The following is a 23971-nucleotide window of genomic DNA, read 5'->3' on the forward strand; positions in this document are numbered from 1 at the left end:
TTTTTTTTTTTTTTTTTTTTGATTCCCCTTCCAAAAAAAAGGCTAAATAAACTTAACATGAGACCTGGTGACTAGTACCAATTTCAGATAATCTACTTGGTTGCAAAGTAGTCATTAAAACATTTATATTGTTCTCTGATACAAATCTATATAATATATGCTATTTGCTACTCTCACAGGTTAAATCCCCATAAGCATCTCTAGGCCTTATTTAATGAAAAGCAAGATTCACACACAAGTATATAAATTATCTTCTGCCCCTCAGACAACAGCATCATTATTTTACTTCCCACAAATGAAATACGCGTTTCTGGAAGAATTCTTTTTTTAATCTATAAGAAAACCAATGTAGTGTTTTTAGCTAGAATTAGCATCTAGCATAACAATAGCTATCATTGTGCTGCCCTGCACACTAAGAAGTGTATCTGAAGGAGGCTCAGGGTTCTCCTTTCATCTTCTCCTCGCATCCTCTCCAGGCCCCCATCCTGAGGAAAGCTTTGTACTGACTGATGTCTTCACCCTCATATAAAGGCCCACAGAGATCCATAGAGATTTATGGGCACATATCTCCCATTTTGAGTTTATTCCTGTGGGACGCCATAGTGAGGGTTTTTCTCCTCTACCAGAGATAGTCAAACTTGCAGGTTTTCACTTACTACAACTTCAGGCCTGACAAATTAATTTATTTTTAAATGTCAGGTATAAAATGATCAGCACCACAAGAAATGCCCTCTGTGTCTGTCGTTGCAGAGTTGGCAGGATGCATTACAGAATTGTTGCTGCTGTAGCAATAGTCCATACAAGTTTAACCAGCGACATTACATATTGGGCACAGCTGGAAGCCCCATCTGATGATCTGATCTACTGTGGTTAGATATTTCTCTAAATACATGAAGCCGTTAAGACTGAAACACTTGAAGGCTTTTTGCCTTCTTTTGTTTCTATTTAATACCTAGTATAGAGGATCCTTTGGCAAGAGTTTGTGCAGCTAAAATGGGTGATGCAGAATGACACATGATCAGAAAGCAAACTAGGAAGGTCAACTTCAGGAGCAGTTAAGGTGTTCATTTCAAAACTAGGTAGGCTTTACCTAAACTGCTTGAACTACTAGGTTATACTAAAATCCACTGCAATTTCTGGTTATTAGAAGATAGAATGCTTATTTAACTTCGTATTATTTCAACACTTATCACTAAACATCACGGACCTTTGATGTAGCTCTAAATGGAGATTAATATCTCAATTTTTTATCATAGTTTGATCCAAAGGCTACTCAATTCAGTTGGTGATTATTCACAAACCTGAGTTTTTGATCAGGCTCTATAAGATTAAATTTTTCTTCTTTCTTTTTCACCCTATCATAGTTTTTGAATGGTCTTTTGGTGGTTCATTCAGAAAGGAGCCATTTTTCAGCAGAGGAAAGGACAGGGGAAACAGTTTCATTAACTGCAACATCAACCCAAGTCTTTGATGCAGGCTTCACTTTTTTCATGAATTTACACATTTATAGATTACACTCCCCAGTGAACAAAAGTAAAAGGTGTCTTAGTTGCTGCTGAGTTAGGTCCTTAGTCATAAAAATAACACTGAAAAATTTAGTGTGTAGGTAACAATGAGAAGTTAATACAAATGGTCATTGACTTCATTATAGAACTCTGGCAACAACTTTTCCAGACTCACGTTAAGCCTTGAGAGAGAAACGTTTGAGCACAGAACCACTTAATCATTTATATGAATGAAAATGAGTGCAAACAGAATGCTGAGATGGCTTTAAGATCACCTCTTTTTTCTTGTACGGAATACCCACTATAATTACATTTTGCTTGTCAGTTCATAAATTTTGCTTATTACAAAACGGGCATTATTGATTGCTTTTTAAAAGTACTAAAACTAAGCTAAGAGCAGTAGATCTCTCAACAAATTCAAAACATACTATCTTCCAAACTAATCACTGGCAAAGGGACTGTGGAAAAACTATCCAAGTTTATTGTAAGGCTAATGCAAAAAATTGAAGTTACCATGAGTTTTAGGTTAGTAACTTGGCTTTGAGTTTAGCATGTTTTAAGCCACAATGAAAAAAAAAAGATAAACTTATTTGGCAAAGCCAGACACTTTTAAAGCCAACATCCTGTAATTGTTTCCTCATTTGGCCTGGCAGCTTAAACAAGAAGAAAGGAGAAGGGAAAGGAGTGTGGAAAGAAGCAGGGAAATGAAATAGAAAAATGGCAAAACATTTTGAGAAAGAAAGAAATGGAGGGAAACAGAGAAATTGAGGCGTTTGTCACATTTGTAGTAAATGAATATATAAATGATTGATTTGCTCCTTTTGTTCCCCTCTTAGGTATCATTCAACAAAATGAAATGAGGGGAACTTACTAGTCTTGTGGGAAAAAGCCTGAATTTAAAATTTTCTTGGTTTGAATGAGTGCAAACAGTGGACACTAACACAGTTGATCCTAGCAATGCAGAAGAACCAAAGTGATAGCAGGCAGCATAAGAGGACTCAGCCTCTTTGAGATCAGTTGATTAAACATCTACAAGTGAGATTAATACACACTGGGAATATCCTTATTTAGAACTAGTAAGAAATAAAAGCGATCAGAAGGGATTTAGAGCTACCATTCTTATTAAAATAAGGTTAGAGGCTGACAGCTACAAAATCACAGGAGAGGGAGGGGAAATCTTACAAAGAAGAAATTAACAACATTTGCTATTGGATTAAATCTAAACAATCTCTGAGTATACTCAAACTTTTACTTCTTTTACTGCTGTATTGTTGCCAGTCCTCAACTAATACTGAAAAAATACCATGAGGTAGCTACTGATCTGGCTGGGAAACAATGTCCTATTCAAAGCTAGTATCTGTTCTAAGTATCAAGCAACTGTCCTCCGTAAAGAGGTGGGAAAAGAGAACATTTCTGTCAACATCAAGCCAGGAAAGCAATTTTGTATTAACCTAAGAAGTTAACAGAATAGAATACATAAAAGTATTTTTAATGTGGAAATAATTTAAGAACCTTCTAAATATCTTAACAGTGCACTTGGCTACACTTGGATTTAGGAAGTCATATTTCACATGCAGCAGTAGATTTTTTTACAGCTTTAAATCCAAAGACAGGGCTGTACTCCATCAAGAAATGACAACAGCAAATTTAATGCCACTGTGAAAGTACCAAATGAAATTTGACAGTATTCAGAAAATGGCCAGATAGGAAGGCTGTGACTCAACAGGTGCAATGAGGGCAGCTGTGCTCAGAACAGTTGCATTTATGAAGCCACTGACACGTGGTCCCAGTGTCAGTTGAGTGACAGTTGGAAAAGCCTTTGGTCACCAAGCTTTTAGAGACACCAGAGCAAATGCTATGCAATTATCTGTGAAAGCTATTACAGGAGTAAAATATATGCAAAATGCCTTTGCGGCACCAGTCAGGGGAAGAAAATAAAAAGAATAAAAAAGGAAGACTTAGGCTCATGCTACTGTCCTTTAGACTGTTCTGGTGATGTAAAGAGACTATCAAGGTACACTTACAGGGCAACAGATAACTGTAATAAAGGTAAATGATCTGCTCATATACCAGAATCAGAAATAAAATCTCTATATTTTCCACACTGGCAATTCAAGAACAGAAAATTAATAATATGTAGTCTAGTATGAAGCTTAATTTTCTCAGGTTACATCATGAACTATGTATCTGAGAATAAAGACTGCCCTAGAAATAAATATAAATTAATTATAAAAATAAATATAAAGGAATATGTTGGGAGGAAGGTCCAGGTCTGCTTCTTCATGGATTGTGCATCTGAATTTCCTTTCCCTACCAACTAAGGCACAGGGGACAGGAATGCCAAAGCAAACTGGAAATTTAACTAGCTTTTTATGTACATTGGGGCACCAAAATAGAGCTGAGTTGCCTGTTGATGAATTATACGGGCCCAATTCATTGATAAACCGCTGCCGCATGTAACAGGAAAGCAGCCTGCTCTTGGGCCAATGTTCTGGCTGAAGGATACATTAGGTAAGGTTGTTGCTCAAACTGGTAGTTCTAGCTTTCATAAAAAATGGTATTTTCTATTATTTCACAGAGTCTCACTATTTCACTCACCAGTCTCACAATTATGATACACAATCACATCTTCTATATCTCTCCATCGTGCACCATATCAAATACTAGTTGCAATAAGATTAGAACTACCAGTGTTGGTTTTGTTGGTGGGGTAAATCAGTTAAATCACCAAAAGAACAATGCAAGGTTAGCCTGTTGCTGCCCCATTTTCTATTAATACTGTTAACTAACCTTTCCTTAAAAATTTGTGCATACTAGCATAGCAGACTTAGAGGTCTGTACATGCTCCAAAGACTTTCATCAGCATCTTAAATACTCCGTGTGTTATTCTCCAGCCATCTCGTGCCATTCACAGGTGTATTAAAAGCCCTTGAATCAAGACCTGCAGCTTTATTTATTTCAGTGTTCTATACTGAAGAATATCTAGTTCCCCCAGTCTAAACATATTCAGCTCTTCCAATTTTAGTTCCACCTTAGTATGGAAATGGAAATTAAATTAACCGTTATTCCCTAGTCATTTTGCCTTTAGCTCTGTGTTAAAAAGCTTCCTTCTAATGGTTATCACTCCTAACTTGATAAATCCTGTCCTAAATAGGATACAACATTAGATTACATTATTGTAAAAATTTCTGATAGCTACACAGCCAGAATTCTGCAAAATGTTATCTAAAAGAATTTTGTAGGCTCCCAGAAGAGATGTGAAACAGTTTTGCTGTGAACAGTGAGAAAAACACCAAAAGACCTTTTGTCTTCTTGAGCATCACCTGCCAACAGAACAAGTTCCTCTGTGATTCAGGTAAGTGAAGCTTAAACTGCCAATACCACAAGGAGCTACACTGTCCAGCAAATGCGTCAGAACGGTATTTCTCTGGTTGTGTTTTGAACAAGTTCATCTATGTACCAGACATCAACTGTCTACAGCCATACATCGCATAAGTGTGCTCAAGCCAGTACATTCTAGAGACTCTAGGCAACATATATTCTTAATATTCTTAGTTGCTTAGAAGCGAGCAGAAGGGCATGTTTTTTTCACTTGAGGACAGTATAGGATTATTTAGTTGTATACAGATATGAATCTTGTTACAGCTTCATTGTTACTAGCTTGGTTAAAATAGAGTATATTCATACAGTTAAATACGTGAAGTCAGCATGTTAATTCTGTGCTGTACATAGGATCTTAAGCCATTCCCAAATTACATTATTAACAAAGATCTTCTGTTATTTACCTGTCTTGAAAACCCAAAACATTTTGAATATCAGCCATAATCTCTTCCACAACACTTTTCCAACACACATTTATGAGGTTTTATATGCTATTTTATGTTTCAATAGAGGGGATTAGTAGAATCAGCCATGTTATATTTGATTACAAATCTGATAACCTCAAAGGACTTGTATGTGGAAAAATTTATCTCATAAGTAAATGCCACAAAGTGTATCAAGAAAAGAAATACCAGGTCACACTAATATGTTTAATAACTTTGACTTAAAAAAAGTACAAATACCTGGTGGTAAAAAAAAAAAAAAACAAACCTGAAAGCTAGAAAATAACTCCTTTCACAAAAGGAAAAATCCACCTCCTCCATTTCGAGGGTCTTCTTGATAAAGAAGTCTGGTTTTAAGTGAGAAGATAGCTGACTAGATGAAAATCTAGACATTGGCCTCTGGATAAGCAGAACAAAACATGTGGGAATCTGTTAAGTCTGTGGGTTTTTATCACTGAGCTTTGAAGTCAGAAGCCAGAAATTGAAATCCCGTTTTTTCAAAAAGTTAAGAGTATGGACAAGTACAAAAAAATAACAAACACCATGACAGAAAGAGTGTGATGTCATCAAGCTGTCTAAGAAGGCTTGTAGGATTTCCCATGGAACAGGACTGAATGCCAAGATTTAATGCATTTTGTAAAAAAAAATCTATGGTAACCACCAAGCAAGAACTAAAAATCCAGTAAATAAACTGATTAGAAAAGGATTCAGCTTGGCAGTAATGGCAACTCTATTGCCCTGATGGTAAAATAGAAATAAAAATATCTTACAGGGAAAAAGAAAAATCTTGCCAGAGCAAAACTTTGACAGTTTGCTGCAACACTTGAAAGCAGTCAGGCTATTCTGCTGAGAGATGCTGTCCCGTTGAAAAGGAATCACAGTGTTCCACCATGACAAAACTCTCTAAGCTTTCTGGGAAGATACTGGTTTTTCTGTTTCAGGGGGTGTTGAACAGAATTCCCATAAACTGGAGTGGAATAAATAAGATCTGGTTTAATTCATGGTTCCAGAATAGGCTCTGCTTGGAACAGAACACAGGGATAACAGGGCTCAGTTCTCAGGCTGGTGAAAAGCTGTTCCGGTTGACAGATTATGTTAACAGCTTCTGTGCTGGGAGCCTGGCAAAAGGCTTCAGGGAAACTGTCTTTCCTTTCATTCATATTTTATACATGTTATATATATGCACAGAGAACACTGCATGTATTAGCCTGTAATTTTCTGTCACAATCATGGTCATCACACTATGTATGTGAGTAGTCATGGCTAAGAAGGGATATTTCAGATCTTATTTAATAGTCTCCATTCTTATATTCTGGCAAGGAGATCTGAGGAACATTACCTTACAATGTCAAGCAGTGTTCCCTCTCATACAGCAGATACCACTTCCAGTGCAAATACATGTGCTTACAAGTTTAATGTTAGCTGTCAGTAAGTACTCAAGCATGAAAAGTTAACATTTGCTTTCTATCAGTATTCACGTGACCAGTGCTCAGTGGCTTGAGTGTTGGAGAAAAGCGAGCACAGAAGGTCCTTGACACCAGAGTAATAAGCCTTTTAAATTTAAAATAAAGCTTTGCAGATGTTTTGGCATCTCCCCAATACAATTTAAAGAAAATAACAACAAACCCAAGCAAATAGGCAGGTAGTTAACTAATTAGAACTGTTGTTCAGTTGCACCCCTGTTCAACGCTTACTCATCTGGTAGCTGACTGAAAGCCAGAAATAGTTGATGTTGCATACTATGATTCTGAGGACATTGCTCAGTAGCAGTCCCCCAAGAAAATCTGGAAGGATCCAAGGCTGGTTCCATACTTGTTTGCAACAGCAGGATTTTAGGAATATATAAAAACAACTGGGGGAATCCAACATGGATTCAAAAGGTTCCTTCCATCATTCAGAATTATATCCAATGTCAAATCCAATGAAATGTTTAAGCCACAGAAACCCAAAATAAATCCCCACATTGAACTAGCTTTCCTTTTCAATTGCTTAGAAATATTTCGTATTGCAAACTATTGAAAAAAAAGTTTTAACTTCTCAAACCGAATGAAAGTTTACAAAGTTCCAAAATGTTAAAAATTCAAAAGGGCATTCCAGGTTAGACTGGTGACCAAATGTAAAATGTTGGACTGTGAGCCGACTACAAGCACTGAGCTGGAAGTCTGAGAAGTTACAGTGAATTACCTCAGTAGTGGTCAAAAAAGGAACTGAAATGTTAGGGATGTTGGACCTGAAAGGGTACTGGTCGATACTTCAAAGACTAATGGCAGCTGGTTATGAGGAATGTTCCTCAATGGCTGCTACTAGGGCAATATTGTTTAGCATCTTCAGCATTAGGCTGAAGGAACATTATTTAGCCAGAAGACAAGACTAGGGTGGGATCTAATTGCAGTCTTACAGTACCTAAAAACAAGTCACAGAGAAGATGGAATCAAGCTCTTCCCAGAGCAAAAAGATGAGATGCAATAGTCACAAGCTGCAATAATGAAAATTAATGTCAGATTTGAAGAAAAAAAAATAATGCAGTGGTTGCACTTCACAACTGGAACAGGCAACCAGAGGCCTCGTAGAATCTCTATCTCAGGAAATTTTTGCAACTCACTTGGATAATTCCCTGAATAACCTGATCTAATTTTGAAGTTAGCCCAGCCTAGAGCAGGCGGTTGGATTAGATGACTCCGTATGTCCCTTCCAACCAAAGTTTTTCTGCAGTTATATGAACTAGCAGAAAAAGACAAGTGACCACATAAAAAATATCATCACTCTACCATATAAATTAATTCTTTACTTATTCCTCAATTACAGTGTGCTCTTTGGGTCTCAAATTCACACAGGGTATTTTAGAACTAGAAACAGTCCCTTCCATATAGAAAGTGACTGATTACATTAGGACTCTTCTGCCTGAAAGATAGAGTATAGTATGAAAAGGTTACAACATCATGAGTGGCATGAGTAAAAGCAGATAGGAATCAGTTTTTCATTTTTTTTTCCCAATACAAGTATGAGGGACTATCAAACAAAGCTTTAAAAAACAAAGTTAAAACAACAAAAAAAATGTGATCTTCATACAGCTGATGGCAGACCAGTTGAATGTTTTTCAAGCAAGGGCACACTGGCACCCCAGCACCTAACACTTAAAAAAAAAGAAATACACTGCGAGTTACTAAACAAACACACAACATGAGGTTCAGGAATTCTGAGCTGAAAAATAGATGCTAGGAAAAAGCTGGGTTAGAAATACCATACATGCTCTTCCTGTTCTAATTTTATGCTGGGGTTTATTTCTACTGTTGCATAAAGGATACTAGGTTAGACAGATCCTTGGTCTTAATGAGTGCTGTCATTCTTATAATGTCTTGCAAGGTTCCTAAACCTGTGTTGGCCATCCAATCATTGCTCTGCAACTTCTGAGTTTTAGTCATCACTGAAAAGAATTACCTTCATATGATGGTCAGAGTCCTTCAAGTTCTGTATGAAAGATTTCAGTAACACACACATGTGGCAGCTGGATATCTTACAAAACTTATCTTACAAACCTTACTACACAGGTAGTATTTTGCTACCATGTTCTATGATATCAGACCATCTCATTTATTTAGATAAATATTTTTATATTACAGAAATACATACAGAAAGCTATGTGAAACATCAGAAGATGCAGCCACATGAATAAGTTTGATAGATATGCTGATTTATATGAGACAGAGATCTGAGCCATGTCTTAGATCAATAAACCCACCACTGATTTATAATAGATGTTCTGTCACAGCAGCAGAGTGTATACCCGACAAACCTTATAGACAGATGACGAAACATGATTAAATACATTAAGCAAGTCAAAAGATCACACCAAATACTGAATGTGTGCAAAACCAAAGCTCGTACCAGTGGTGTTAATAAATAACTGTTGCCACTTTTATTTTACATTATAGTGTGATCAGGCAAAGTTGTTTGTTATAGATGAATAGAGTTGATTTTTGTTGATTACAGATGCACTAATTAACTCAGTTATATTTGTTCCAAAACTCTATTAATCAATTCCAAAAGATCTGGGCAGCCATGTCCAATCTGACATAGTTTAATCACCAGAGGAAAATTGAGCAGTCCCTTCAGAGAATAATGAAGAGACAGGAAAAAAACCCCACAAAATCAACACAAAACCCAAAACCAAAACACAAGAAAAACAAATATTTGGCAGAGAACAAGGGTACCTAAAATAGGCCACTTTTCAATCTAAGCAGCTTGCTAATCACTTAACTATCCTGACAATTTAGACAATGAGGATTTAGAGTTCAGCCCATAAAACAGTGTTTAAATGAGAGGTGCAAAATTGTGCCAGAGCTCTTTTATAGATGATTCAAGGAGGCTGTGATAGTGCTTTGTAAAAGAGTATTTAAAACTTGCCCAGATGTACACTGTTCTGGTTTAAGTGAGCAACCGTTGCCATTGAGAATCAATCATAAGCCTGGAAACACCTTTCAGTTATCTGTAAAAGAACCAACAACATAGGCACAGTTAGGAGTTAAACAGGGAACGATTACTTTGCTGTTATATGGTAGTTAGGGTTATGCCAGCATCTACTTTTCAAACACTCATGAGCCAGAAACTTACAACAGAGCCATAAACATTCTCTCTAACCTGAGACTAAGCTCTATCTTGAGATCTTATCTCTTTCACCATTTCTGGACAAACACGCACACAAACTGTTCAGTTATGCATGTCTGAAGAGAAAAAGAAGTTTATTGCACTGAAAAGCTTTTAAAGATTTTTATCTTGGGAAAAAAAAAATAGTTCTGGCATGAAAAAAGGCCCTTGGCAAAACATTAGTCCATAGTCTGCTCTACTATCTGTTAGCATTTCCAAAGAGAAGCAAACAGTCCAGTTAAGCTACTGAGATTTCTGTAATCGCAGTAACATTTTCCTCTCAAATCTTCCAGGGGGATTTCACAACCCAGGATAGACATACTAATTTATTACTCTCAAAAACTACTTTTTTTTTTTTTTTTTAATGATGCCTATACAGAAGTGTGCATGAACACTCATTTCCACTTTATCAAACCTAGGTATTCTGTCCCAGAATTTAGTAAACCAAATAAGGTTTGACTGGTTCATGACAGCGTAAGTTCTGAGGCAGATACTAACTGAATAAGCTGATCCTGTAAAGATCCTTGAAAAGTAAATACATGGAAGCAAATAGTAATGATTTAATTGTATGTTGTCTTGATTTGGTTTTTCACACTAGTTTGACCCAGGTATAACTCTAGGTACTGCAAAAAACTGCACTAGGCCTTGCAAAGTCAACTCTGCTTCTGCAGTATCCTTTTACTCACCATGTTATCACATGGGAGAAACAAAACACAATGAAATAAACCACCATACAAAATCCTCTCATCTTTCAATCACCTACAGGACCATGTCCTCAATCTGATGACCTCTATTTAAAGTATGTCTTTAACAAAATCGCATCAAAATAAAAGAAGGTACACAGGAGACAATAAACAGCAAATGCAGCTGATGTTAAGCTATTAATGGGACACAAGACTGAAGAATCTCATTAAACGAACAGCAAGACTGAGATACAGTGCCCAATGAACTTAACAGGTAAAAGCATGTGGAAGATACAGAACGCACAGAAATTTGTGTCTACTGGATGACTGTGTTACCTCTGTTTAATGATCAAAGTAACTTAGGGTAAGAAGCAGGCTGCTTGTGCAAGAGACCTCACTAAGTCTGTCTATCCTTTCACATGTCTAACTTCTCCCTAAATTATGCCACTTTATCCACTACCTTAATTCACAGCTGAGAGAAAAATCTATTTTGTGAACATACGTCCCAACATTCTGCTTGTCGTGTCATAGTCCTTAATGTAGAGGATGTTGGGGTTTGGGGAAAGACCTTTGAAATCCGTGAACCCACTTGCATTCTTAAGATCAACTATGTATGTGCTTTACTGTATAGGGCCATATTATTTACTATCTTGGAAGATTAAGCCTCCTTGTCAGAAGCTGATTGTCCCCTTCAGCCACAGAAGAGTGAGGCAAAATAACATGGAGGATGTAAAATGACAAAAGATGTTCCGGGTTGACTAGAAAAATGCACCTAGACCAATGTGTTATGCTTTCAGAAAACAAAAACACAAGGTGAAAGCAGGTTTAGGGAAGAGGTGAGGAACAGATGCTCTAAGACATTTCCCCTTCATCTCCAGCTGCTATGCCTATAAACTACTCTACTTCATTTATGTTCTTTAGAACAGCAACCAGAAGTCCTGCAGGTTCTGAAACTCCCACAGAAGGAAATCGAGAACGTTTCCAAGCCTTTTCCTTGCAAACTGAATGCAGAATAATTTCTCTTTTAGTAATGACTGATGTGGGCAGCCCTTGAACTTTCTAGGAGGTGCTAGGAAAGACTCTTCATCAAAATTAGAGCAAGCAGCATGGCTAAAGAAAACAGATATCTTTGCTTTCATCGTTGCCATTATTCTGTGCTTTTTCACATGAGAGGGCAGCACAGATGCCTGACTTCTACTAGTTCAAACTTTCTGGCCTGAACCTTTAGACCTAGCCTACAGATGCTAGTCCTTTGTAGTTTCACTCAGACTTATTGTAATTCTGAACAGTTGATGGTGTGTCCAGCCAGCCCTGCAATTTCTGACAATTATTAAGAATTTTATGAGCAAACCAATGTGCATTTATTGTAATCCCAGTATTAATGGGCTCTGAATTTCATTCAGCCTCTACGAACTATAATAAACAGGAAGAACAAATAGCAACCAACAACACAATGCTACAGAGACGAAAGAGGAATTTTGAGATAGAAGCCAAATAGGTGCCAAATATCATTCAGACACCAAAGAGGAACTGGTGGTCCCTGTATGGATCAGAGCCTAACCATCCCCAAAATGTAGATGTCACAGAGTTGGAATGGAGCGGTCCAATTCAACAGAGAACAGTTTAAAACTGGAAAAGAGAAAAAAACACTGTTCCAACTAGTGACTGCAGGGCAGTTTAAACAAGAAAATGTAATCACTTGTAAATCGGGCTGGAATACCAGGATGAAATGCCTCAGTATTTACAAAGAATGCCACAGGATCCACATGGACAGAGTTCCATCACAGGCCCTGTTTCACATGTGTTCATCACTATATAGAAACACAGTCAGAAAATGCACATATAATTACTTGCAACCACTCATTTCAGTGATTTACATAACAAAACATTTCCCTGGAAAACTAATAACAATGCACAAATATATGGGTGCTTAATCTTATGTGAAACAATTTATTTTTACTGAAGATTTGTACCATTTGTACCAATGGTCAGGGTTAGAATCCTACATCTTTCCTAGGTAACCTTTCCTTACACTTTCTTTGAGTTTCAAAGTTGCTGACAGAATATTCCATGCAAAAGTTGGAAACTAAAGAAGCATATTTTTTTGTGTTTTTATAAAAATCAGAAACCAGCTTTACAATAAAGGTTACACTTTATCAGTACACCACACTGCAGTAGAGGTAATGAAGACTGTCAAATAAACCATCTGATTCCCCCCACCCTCAATAATGGTTTATTACACATCCTTGTCTAGCATGAAATAATTCTGTGAAAAATAAACCAAGCGTGAATCTTATTTGGGTTACAGAAAGGTCTGAATCATTTATAACTGAATTAATTGCTAGAAAGGCTTATGAGCAGCCAATTAGTAATATTTGTATTTGGATCTGCCAGTTGGCCCAGAACTGAAAATTAATATTAGTTTCGACATAAAGACTGTAGTGTTCACAGATAAAAAACATTCAATCAAAATCAAGAATATCCTTGAGAATTACTGTCTTGAATGGAACATGTCTGATAACTGGCCAGATAGTTCTATTAGCCAAAACTGCTTAAGATATTTCCCAACTGCTGATTCAGAAACCGATTCTGCATTCCTCATAAAACATCCTAAAGTCTTGATTTTTGGTTGCACTCTATAAAGTACCAAAAGAGTGGGAGGAAAGAATGGTGCCACACATGAAACCATCTATATATAGATGCCACCAAACTGTTCGTTTCCATCCATCAGACTTCCACATGACTTTTGAGGACTTCATTTTCCCCACTTGGCGTTCCACTTTTCCACAAGCAGTAAATGTGTTTCAAACTCATTTGAATTACCTTGAGAACTATACAGAAATTCTGCAAATCACCAGGTAACAAAAGCAGTATAGCAATGTACTGTATCTGACCTCCTGCAGGAGCATCCTCTCAAAGACTATTACAGAAAACACACATGTTCAGTCAAACACCGTTTACAAGATGTCAACATGGGCTAGGATGTGGCTATACCACAGATAATGGCTTCCAGTGGGACAGTATCACTCTTCAGTTATTTTTCTTTCCTCCACATCCTCTTCTCAAGCTGAATGTAGCCCAAAAGAATGGGGCACCAGAGGAAATTCTGCAATTTCTGGAAAAGGAATGTAGTTTTGAGCTGCTTCTATGACTGAGCAAAGACTGCTCCCTGGGAACCTCATATCTCCTTTGACTTGTCATCCTCCCACCACCCAAGTCTGACAAGACTCAGCCCAAATTTAAATATGCGAAGAGAAACAGAGATGGAGAAGCACAGAAAGAAGCTACCACAAAATAAAAGGGAACGAATAAACATTGACAAAAGCTTTCAGTACAATCAGAAAATTATGTGCAAGGCAAACATTTCTTAAGGAGTTATTCTGTAGCTCCTAGTCAGATATGTATTTTGAGAGTTATGGCAATTTAAAAATTTTTCACTTAATAGAAAAGCAAATAATTGCATAACATGTCAAGGCACAATTCTGGGCTGTCCTCAGGCACTCACACTCCTGGACTGTGTGTTTTTCCTCTTTCTTGAATGATTTTTAACAGTGAGCTCTATTTTAAATGTATTCTGTGTTTATACTAAAGACTGTGCTCTTTTAGGTTGCAAATTTGAGAAGTTGTACAGCCAAAGGGCTTTTTCAGAAATTCAAAGTAACGTATTTTGCCTATGGAGAATGCATTCACACTTTCTTGAAGTAAATTACAACAATATCCTATATAATTAAGAGCATAAACTTTAATGTATTTGTACCGGTAAGGAATACTAGAAAAGGAAGACAGTGGAACATTGTGTAATGCTTAGAGGGGTATTTGAAAGCTTTTAAGTTAAGCATCATTTAAAACAGATTGTAATTAAGGATTTTCCTTTTTTTTTATTACATATTAAGGTCTCTAAGAGCGTAACTTCCATAAATAGTCAAGAATAAACTACATTCAGACCTACATATAAGCACATTTCTTGGCACAGACAAATGAAAACTGTGATTGCTGACATCTCTTTGAAGGAAGATTTTCCCTTTTTTTTTCATCCCAGCCCTTGTTTTATTTATATGGCTCTGCACACTTTTTTATTTTTAATTATCCTAAGGAAAAGAAGGGGTGGAGGGAAAGAGATCTTTGTTTTCCAACTGAGACAGTGAAATAGATTCCAAAGCTGCTTTTGTTTTTAATTTACAGAAGCTCTCATGTCTAATCTACTAAGCCAACAAATAATCTGTTTGCCAGGTTTTACAAGAGAGTCATGAAAAGTGCATACAATTGCTGACTTTATTCTTTTTTAGGATATGGATTCATTCTCTGCCATAAACTTGAAAAGATCCTTTTGGAGAACTTTTCACAATGAATTTATTTTTAACTATGCATTTTGTTTCCCAGGAGTTATTTAATTTTTACACAGTTACTTGAGTATCTTTGGCTCTCTTGCTCTTAGTAACAACAAAAGCAGTGTGTTTGCCTATCTGAAAGATAAGATAGCTAGGTCTGTACCCTTGCTCATAAAACCAGCTGTTTAAAAGCAGAAAAGGGTATCGAGAAATGTGTTCCCCACTGAAAAAAAAAAAGGTACAGAGCAGATGAACACTCCCACATATTTCCCTACACAAGAAAAATTAAGTTTTTCATCCTTCTGCTCTTTTAGAATAACCCTGTATCCTACTCTTCCTAATATTTAAGGTCAGTCTCAGTGTTTAAAAACTTAAACATGTATCCTGAGATCCACCAAGAAATTCCATGAGGTTATGGGGGAAAAATTGGAGAGAGCAGGACAGCAACACAAAAATATAGTGTCTCTACACCGCTGTAAATATCTTCTGACAAATTCATGTATGTAGGCAAGGCAGAAACATTGTTTTGCAGTGAGATTTTTGGATGGTACAATCTACCACAAGGAAATTTCTTCTGGTGCGGGGGAGTATGCCACCAGATTTTATTTACTTCCCTCCTCTCCATTCTGGTACATCTCCTCCACTAGACAACTATAAATCTAGTACAGCAGTATCAATGAACTTGAAGGACGGAAAGAACACTCACTACTGAGCTCCCTGTCAGCTTCTCCAAAACTGAGTTTTGCTGGGATTTTCAGAGGCAATGCAGGACACTGTTTCTCTGGAGATGCTCATTTGTCCCTCTCCTCTTAAAAGGATACAGAGCTTGAACTACACTGATGCTAACAACACAACTAGCATAGTTCTTGCCTTAAAAATGGCCAACTTACTGATGTCTTACTTAAGGGTATTTAAACTGTACTTACAAGTGGAACTCACACTGGAGAGAAAAGGGATCAGGATGAATTCCAGATAAAAAACCCTTCTGCTCCAAGATGTACATCCTACCTCCCATACAGTGACGCCTTCCACAAGTAATAACCAATCCTTTCCACTTCACACACATTCCCAGAGCACTATACCGAATGCATATAGACTTTGGATAGACTGGAGCAAAGAAAATGAACACGGAAACACAAAAGACTTCAAATAGACACCCTTTTAACATGCTAGACATGTGAACAAGAATTTGGGGGAAGTGCAGAAGTATTACTAACAATTTAATTGAGCTCACATCTATTTTGTTTGCAAATATATATGAGGGGTGTTTGGAGTCCCAGCCTTTGGGAGGTAGCCTGTAGCTTACACCAACTAGAAAAAAGGTATCCATTGTCTGCCAGCTGTAGGCAAATGGCTTTGGCCACAGCTCTTACTGCAGAACTGTGGGTGAAGCCAAGTAAGAGCATTCTTCGGTTCAAACAAAAAAAAAAAAATTGTTTGTTTAAACATCTTCAAAGACCCACTAGTAAATGAAACTTCACAGGCATGAGTTGATTTTAAATACATTGCGGAGTGAGCAGATGACAATGTCACCATTTAATTTTATGGCTATGAATTCTCATTTCATTCAAGGGTCTTATTTTACCAAATACCTTCCATCTACTTTATTCATGATGAGTTCTGTATTACTGTACAAGTCAACCCACTCTCATGCTAGTCAGACAATGAAGAGATAATCTGTGCTAGTGAGTTTCAGAACTTAGATTTTCATGATTTTTTAAAACCATCATAACAGATGCAGATTCTCGAATTTTGTTAACCAATTTCCTGAGGAAAAAACAACCCACAATGCAGAATCAGAATTTTTTCCTAATTTATCTACTTACACTATGTTCACAAGTCCCTTTTACTCAAAGAGATTTATAATCTGTATACATTGGGTCTTTCTTGTTGAACCAGTGTCCTTTCACAAAGTAACTCCTTTCTAAAATCTCCATCTCTCAAATACCTTCCTCAACTCTCTTGACTGAAATAAGGAGATGCAAATTCCTCCTCAGACCCACATATTTTTATGGAGGAAAGCCCCCATTCAAAGTAATTTTCACCTAGGACAGCATGAAGCCAAAACACAAGCTTAGGTATCTACCCTCCTTCTCCTGTGTACGTTACCTCCACAGCAGAGCAGCCTCAAACAGCATTGATGGCTCTGGTGTAAGGAGAAATTGCTGAAAAAGTCACTTAATGAAGGAGAACTGTGGCACAAGGAGTCTCAAACTATAGGTTTAAACATGAACAACTCAAGTACATGGTATTGACACCATTCCCTGTAAGTACTGTGAGAACTGAGAAAACTTGCATTGTCCTGCAGTTTCCCTCCATTGCATCCTTCAACCAATGTAGTGCAGTAGAATTAGATGGTATGATTACAAGAAATTGGTTTGCAGGAAAAAATGAGTTTTCTATCACATGCTGCCATTAATGATGCATTTGACAGTGTTCAGCAGCTCCCAGGCCACACTCATATCCAAAGACAGTTTAAAAAGTAATGCAGCCTCCCCCTCCCACCCATCACTCCTGGACAGGCTGCTGTGCCTTTCATTTTTTTCTTTTTTTTTTTTTCATCTTCTGCCTTTACATACCCCTTGAGGCACATGTTCTCCAAAGTGAGAACCACTCAAATATAGTTTACATTACCCCACAGAACGTTATAAAGAGGCAAGAAAATTGTCAAGCAAGGTGACAAGATTCACACCAAAAATAATTTTGTAAACTCTGAGATGTTGTCACAACAAATCCAGAGGAAGAATTCTACTTCCTCAGCAGCCAATAATGGAGAAGGTGACAGGAGAGCAGAAAGGGAAGATGAAGACTCCCACATGTGCTTGGGATGCTTTTCAGATCCTCAGCTTTGTCTATACTTAGGCTGCTAGATGATTTATGATCACCAGTCTCTATTGCCAGTGCAACTGTTCACTTCAATTCTGCATGTTCCTTGATGGGTTGGTTACATTTTCACAGATGCTATCATCACACTTTAACTGTAATAATCATCTGTTTGAATTGTGCTGTTACTATACTATGCTGCCAGCCAGCTCTTCTGTACTGAAATGTCCGATGCTGATGAACAGTGCAACTGCCTGAAATCAAGCCTAGAAACTCCTTTCTTAACTGAGCACTGCTTTGTAGGGAGCAATTATTCCCAAGACCTGATGAGAGGAAACATGATGGAAGGAACGAATGCCCAACAAAGGGGCAAATTAGGGTATGGACAGATGACTGCAAGCTACAGTTAGGACAGCTTAACAAACTCCCACTTACTAGATGAACTGTATTAATGGACCACAGCAGACTTCTGGTTCACAGCCATTGCAAAAGAAAGTAGATTACTTTAAAACAGTTGTTAGTTTGAATCAGGACATTCTCCTGTGTAACACCTCTTACCTTGGAATTACACTAGGTTAGAAGCATGCACATGAGCAGTTAGCAGCAACTCCTTAAGATGTGAAAGCCAAATTACTTGCCTCTCCCCATTCTCTAAATTTCTACCCCAATTTGTTGCAAACCAGGGCTGGACCGTGATATCCATTATTCTAAACAAACAAATATAATATCAAATTTTCAGCTGCAAGTTGTCATCCACAGCAGTCAATGGGCCTAGATCAGCCGCAGTTGTTTCTGCTTGTATGATGAGATGAAGGGGCACATGCCTGTGCTCAGGCCCAGTCTCCCCAGTTGTCCAGACATACTTTTCCCAAGGTACCTGCTGGAACACAGTGTTCCTCTCTCCACCTGCACCAGATTTCCTTTGAAAAGAGAACCCAGGCGCACAAGGGCACTGTGCAGCAAGTTTCATTCTGACTCATAGTTAAGCTGGGAATGCCTGTGTCCTGGAGAACAAACACAGCCAGCAGTATCTTGAAAAAAAATAGCCAATATACTGAAGGCTTTGAGGTTTATTAACAGATACGAGAGACTGCCAGCTCGGACTGGAAATTAAGACATTCAGCAGTGCTCTACAGAAAATGAGGTGGGCACAGGAGATGGTAGATTACAGAATTGCTGTTGCTTTATTTTACCATGACCTATTTCACTCTGAGATCCCAAACTTTGATTTAAGCCTGCCACGTTCAGCACTGTATTTTATTTCTGCAGCTCCACTGACAATCTTTAAATGTAACCAATCTCCTCCCATGGAAGTCCCAAAAATTATTTTAGAACAAGAAACTGGACACAAAAGCCTCAAGCTTAAGGAAGAGTTGTAACCAGGAAGGATAGACTCATTCGGAGAGCATCTAATATTTTAGAAGATCAAGTACCAGACAAAGTTGGCTGCAGCTCTCAAGCTTTTCCATCAGAAAGGATTTCTGCCTAACACTAGGAATTCAGTAAATACTCCTCTCCTCCAGTGAGGCATGAGAACAGAGCTGGACTCTCCTTTACCTCTCCTTCACTAACATGGATGCTCCTGCTAAGCCAAAGGAATATTGTGTCATATGAGGCAGCATTTGAGTAGAGAAAGGAAAGGAATTATGAGGCTTTTCATTAGAAGAAACTGATGGGGGTACATGCAGGAGATACTCTAATCCCTGCACCCAGTTGTATAATAAAAATTCATCAGGCATGAATACTTCTGTGTCTACTAGAGTACAATCAAAAAAGAGCTGTACTTGTGAGAGTAGGCCAGAGAGGACAGAGTACCTTGGGAACAAATGATAAAAAACATCAGCTACCCATAAAATTTACTCTTTTTTTCTTTCTTTTTTTTTTTTTTTTTTTTTTTTCTCACTCTTCACTTAGTATACTCTTAAAAATCTTATGTCCCATGGCATTTTTATTAGCTCAACTCAGAGTTTAACCAATTGATCATGCTCTCACTTTTTCTGAAATACAGATGTTATCGTTTAGTAATCTTTTTTAGAAATATATTCTCAACATTCTTACATACTTGCATAAGAATGTTTCTTCATGGCAATTAATATTTTAAAAATGTACAGTAGCTTGAAATCTTGTTTAAACCACAGAATGCGCAGCATGTGGACAGTGGCAGGACAAACGCCTCTGTGCTACTCTCACCTACTGTTTATCATTCCTTATTTTCGAATGCCGGTTTTTCCACTGCAAGCTATAATGCAAGTGATAGCTCTGAGACGCTCATGGTTCTGCACAGATTGTTAAACATTCACAATCACCAGCACAAAGTTTCTGAGGATCCCGTTCCCCTACATGCAAACTCCTCCTGGCTGAGTCACAGAGCTGTCCCACTTTGACTTGGACTGAAACTACTGAATTCTGAATACGAACAAGTAGCTATGAATTATTACACTGAGTAACATCAAAGAGCCTAGAAAGTAAGCAAATGAAGCAGGTACTATAGAGCATATCGTAAGACAAACAATATAAGCTGAACACAAGGTTAAGAATCGGTCAGCTTCTCACAAATATTTTCATTTTTAAATCAGAATTGTTGCTGGTTTTTTAATCTTATGAGAGTTTAAGGGCCATGACACTCTGTGACACTTAATGGAAAGCCAACTCCATTTTTAGCTTGGATAAGAACTAAGCAAGGCACAGAGAAATCAGACTTCCTGCTTTTAAACACCAGTCTCATTAACAAAAGCATCTGGAGCTAGTCTGGGACTGAAATACACTCTTATGGAGATCACACTGCCTATGTGGCACTAGAGTAAATACTTCTGTATTGCATTTGTTTCAGAGTTGGCAACCAAACCAAACACCACACTTAAATCCCTCTTCTCTCACCCTCAGTTACTAGCCACCACCTTATCAGTGGTACCATTACAAGTACCAGCATTACTCAGTAAGCTGGTTCACTGAAAAGATCTGGCTTAAAGTAGCGGGGTTGAGATGGAGGTGGGACCCTTGCTTTGTTTCTTTGACTGGGGACAGTTCACTAACCCAGTTTACAGCATGGTAACACAAAGATGCATTGACACAAGAGAGCAGCATACAGCGATGCCAGAGCATGAATTTATGTCTGTTTTGACACTGAAGCAAGCCCATCCAGCAACTACACTTTCCACATACTCTAAGGAGAGGCTAAAGGGGTGTAGGAGCGGTTTACATACTAATTAAAACAGTACATTGTATTTTTATAAAATCTATTCACTTAGCCCTTAAACCACTTTACATATTACTTCAAAATACTCAAGACATTACACTGGAGACCATTCACCACTTTGACAGTATAACTAATACCAGGACCCTAAACTACTCATTTACTGAGTCCTCCAAAGTGTAGATAGGGAAACAGAGCACAGAGGAATGAAGTTCCTTGAAAACAGAAATACAGCAAATGACAAAACCATTCTTGCAGGCAGTCCCAGGTTCCTAGTGAGTAAAGAGCTGAAGACCTAAATTATTCTTCAAGAAAGTTAATTTACCAGCTTGTGCCTTGAGGATCTATTCATTATGTGCCTTTGCCTCCCCACACCACAACTCCAGGCACTACATACTCAAACTCACATTTCCTCCCTTAGCCTCTTACCTGTCCTGCTCCATGTCTCCACAGCAGAACCCTTTACCCCATCTTTCTTAACTGCTTACTCAGCATGTTTTCCTTTACCTTCCAACCCTCCTGAGTATATACAATATTATCCTGGTTTCAACTGAGATTTTATTCTCAGTAGCTGCAATAGTGCCCCACTTTGGATTCAGTATGAGATTTAGTATGAGAAGAATGTTGATAATACACCAATGGTTTTAGTCCATTTGTTAAGAAATCAAGGACTTTTCAACTTCCCATGTCCTGCCAGTGTGCAGGTGCACAAGAAGCTGGGAGGGAGCACAGACCCAGACATGCCAAAGGAATATTCCAGATCATATAACATCATGCTCAGTATATAGACAAGGGTTGGCCAGGAAGCTTGCTCTCACTTTGGGGGTTGCCATTTCAGGATTGTTATTTCAGGATCTCCTCAGAGATCGCTAGCTGGGAACAGGCTGGGTATCAGTTGGCAGGTGGTGAGCAATCACATTGTGCATTACTTGTTTATATTTTCTATTATTACTATTCTTATTTCAACTATTTAACTGTTTTTACCTCAACCTACGAATCTCCTTACCATTACCACTCCAATTCTGTCCCCTATTTGTTTTGTCAATTATCAGGCCTAGCATAAAGATGAACCAATAACCAGATTGTATTTGACATAAAAGGGTCAGTACATGGGTGAGCACTGGGGGTACAAACAAGCCAATCAGGTTATACATAATCAACATCAATCCCAATGATCCCAACAACAACACTGCACAACAAACAATGGGCAGAATAAATGGTGAAATAGAGTGTCCCATAGAAGGGACAGGAGACAGCCAGGTCAACCAGCCAAATACATAAGACCAAGGAAGTCACATACTGAATCTCTACACAGCCCACATTTACAAAAGCCAGACCTGACTGGAGCCCAGTCCCAGGGAGGCAGGAGGTCCTTCCCCGACAGGGAACTCTGCACAGGGCATCCACCTCACACACAGACACTGCCCCTCCTGCAATGGTCCCAGCTTTTATCCCTCGGTGGGACACCTGACCATGGGTTACTTAATGCAGACACCTGGGGCTCATTTACCTAATGGCTCTCCCTGCCAGGCCGGCACCACCCTGGAGGGAAGCCTAAAGGCAAACTCACCCCTGCTTTGGGAAGGGCTGTGGGAATCACCCAGATGTCAACCTTAATTTGGGGCTGGGGCTTGAAACCCCAGAATTTCACTATTCCCCAAGCAGGGGAGGGTGAGTGAGCAGCTGCATGGTGTTTGGCTGACAGATGGGCTTAAACTACAACAATCATATACAATGAATTGTATCACATTATCTAGTGATAAATACAAGACAGCTTATTCTTTTTCAGGACAGCCAATGTGAAGTGCTCTGATATGAGAAGGCCACCCAGGCTAGTTTTCCATGACTCCTAGGCAGTCACTTTGACAGCTAAAGTCAAAGACAAAGCTTGCGTGTTAATGAAACTAGAAACTACTGCCTTGTCTCATGTGGTGAGTTCCTGCTGTGCTAGGTCTTGGAATGAAGAATAAAAGACTGTGTGGTCAGAAGTGAAAGGTATAAAATCAACGCATTCATACCAAGTATTATTTAGTGGCTCCAGCCACTAACTCCAGGAGGTGTTTTCAAGTACACCTTAGCAATGACACGCTGACTTTTTTGGTTGTAGTGTGAGGGGAGAAAAAGAGATTTTTCAGCCCCTCCATCACACACACGCTTCCCTCACATCACGTATTTGAGAAATAGAACCTGAAAAGTAACGAAAGGCTTGGTACATTCAGTGGAGATTAAAGCCTGCATGTTCAAATAGACACTAACTTGAGTGGGTTGGTCAAATTCTCCCTATAGTTTTTTATTCTGGAAACCCTACAATGGAGAATAGAATTCTTTTGATATTCACATTTCAAAGAGCACACTTTCCTGAATATTTTCAATAGAAGATGATAGCGCTGCCGATTTATATAGACTGTGTATAAACCTACACATGCATATGCACAAACAGGTATGCACAGCATATACATATGTATATGTAGAACTATCTGTAACAGAGGAGGAGATCCTTTCATTTTGCCTTTTGTGCTGCTCACTCCAGGAATCTATCCTTGATCTTGACAGAACTGATAGATTATAATGAATACTTTTCCAGCTTTCATGGCTGGCATAATGGAAACACCTGGGAGTAAGATTTGTTCACTGTGGCTGTGTGTATTTCTTTTTTAAACATAGTTACTGTGCTGTTTGCCTCTAATAAACATTTTCATTGTGTTTAAATATTTTATTGGTTCAGGCAAAAACAAAACAAAAGAAAACAAACAAGTAAACAAGAGGGTCTGCTCTGCTTCTGCAAGTGGAAAGAGACCCTGAAAGGATAAAGAATCTGGGCCAAAGTCAGGAGATGTGCCATTGACTGTACTACAGATTAACTACACATGACATTTTATAGTGCCTCATTTTCCCTTTAGTTACCTACATAGAAAGTGAAATATAGGAAAATGGCAATAACTCTCAGGAAAGCCCTGACTCCTATTTAAAG

This window comes from Athene cunicularia (genome assembly GCF_003259725.1).
Source record: "Athene cunicularia isolate RWA chromosome 5 unlocalized genomic scaffold, athCun1 chr5_part2, whole genome shotgun sequence".
Taxonomy (NCBI): domain Eukaryota; kingdom Metazoa; phylum Chordata; class Aves; order Strigiformes; family Strigidae; genus Athene; species Athene cunicularia.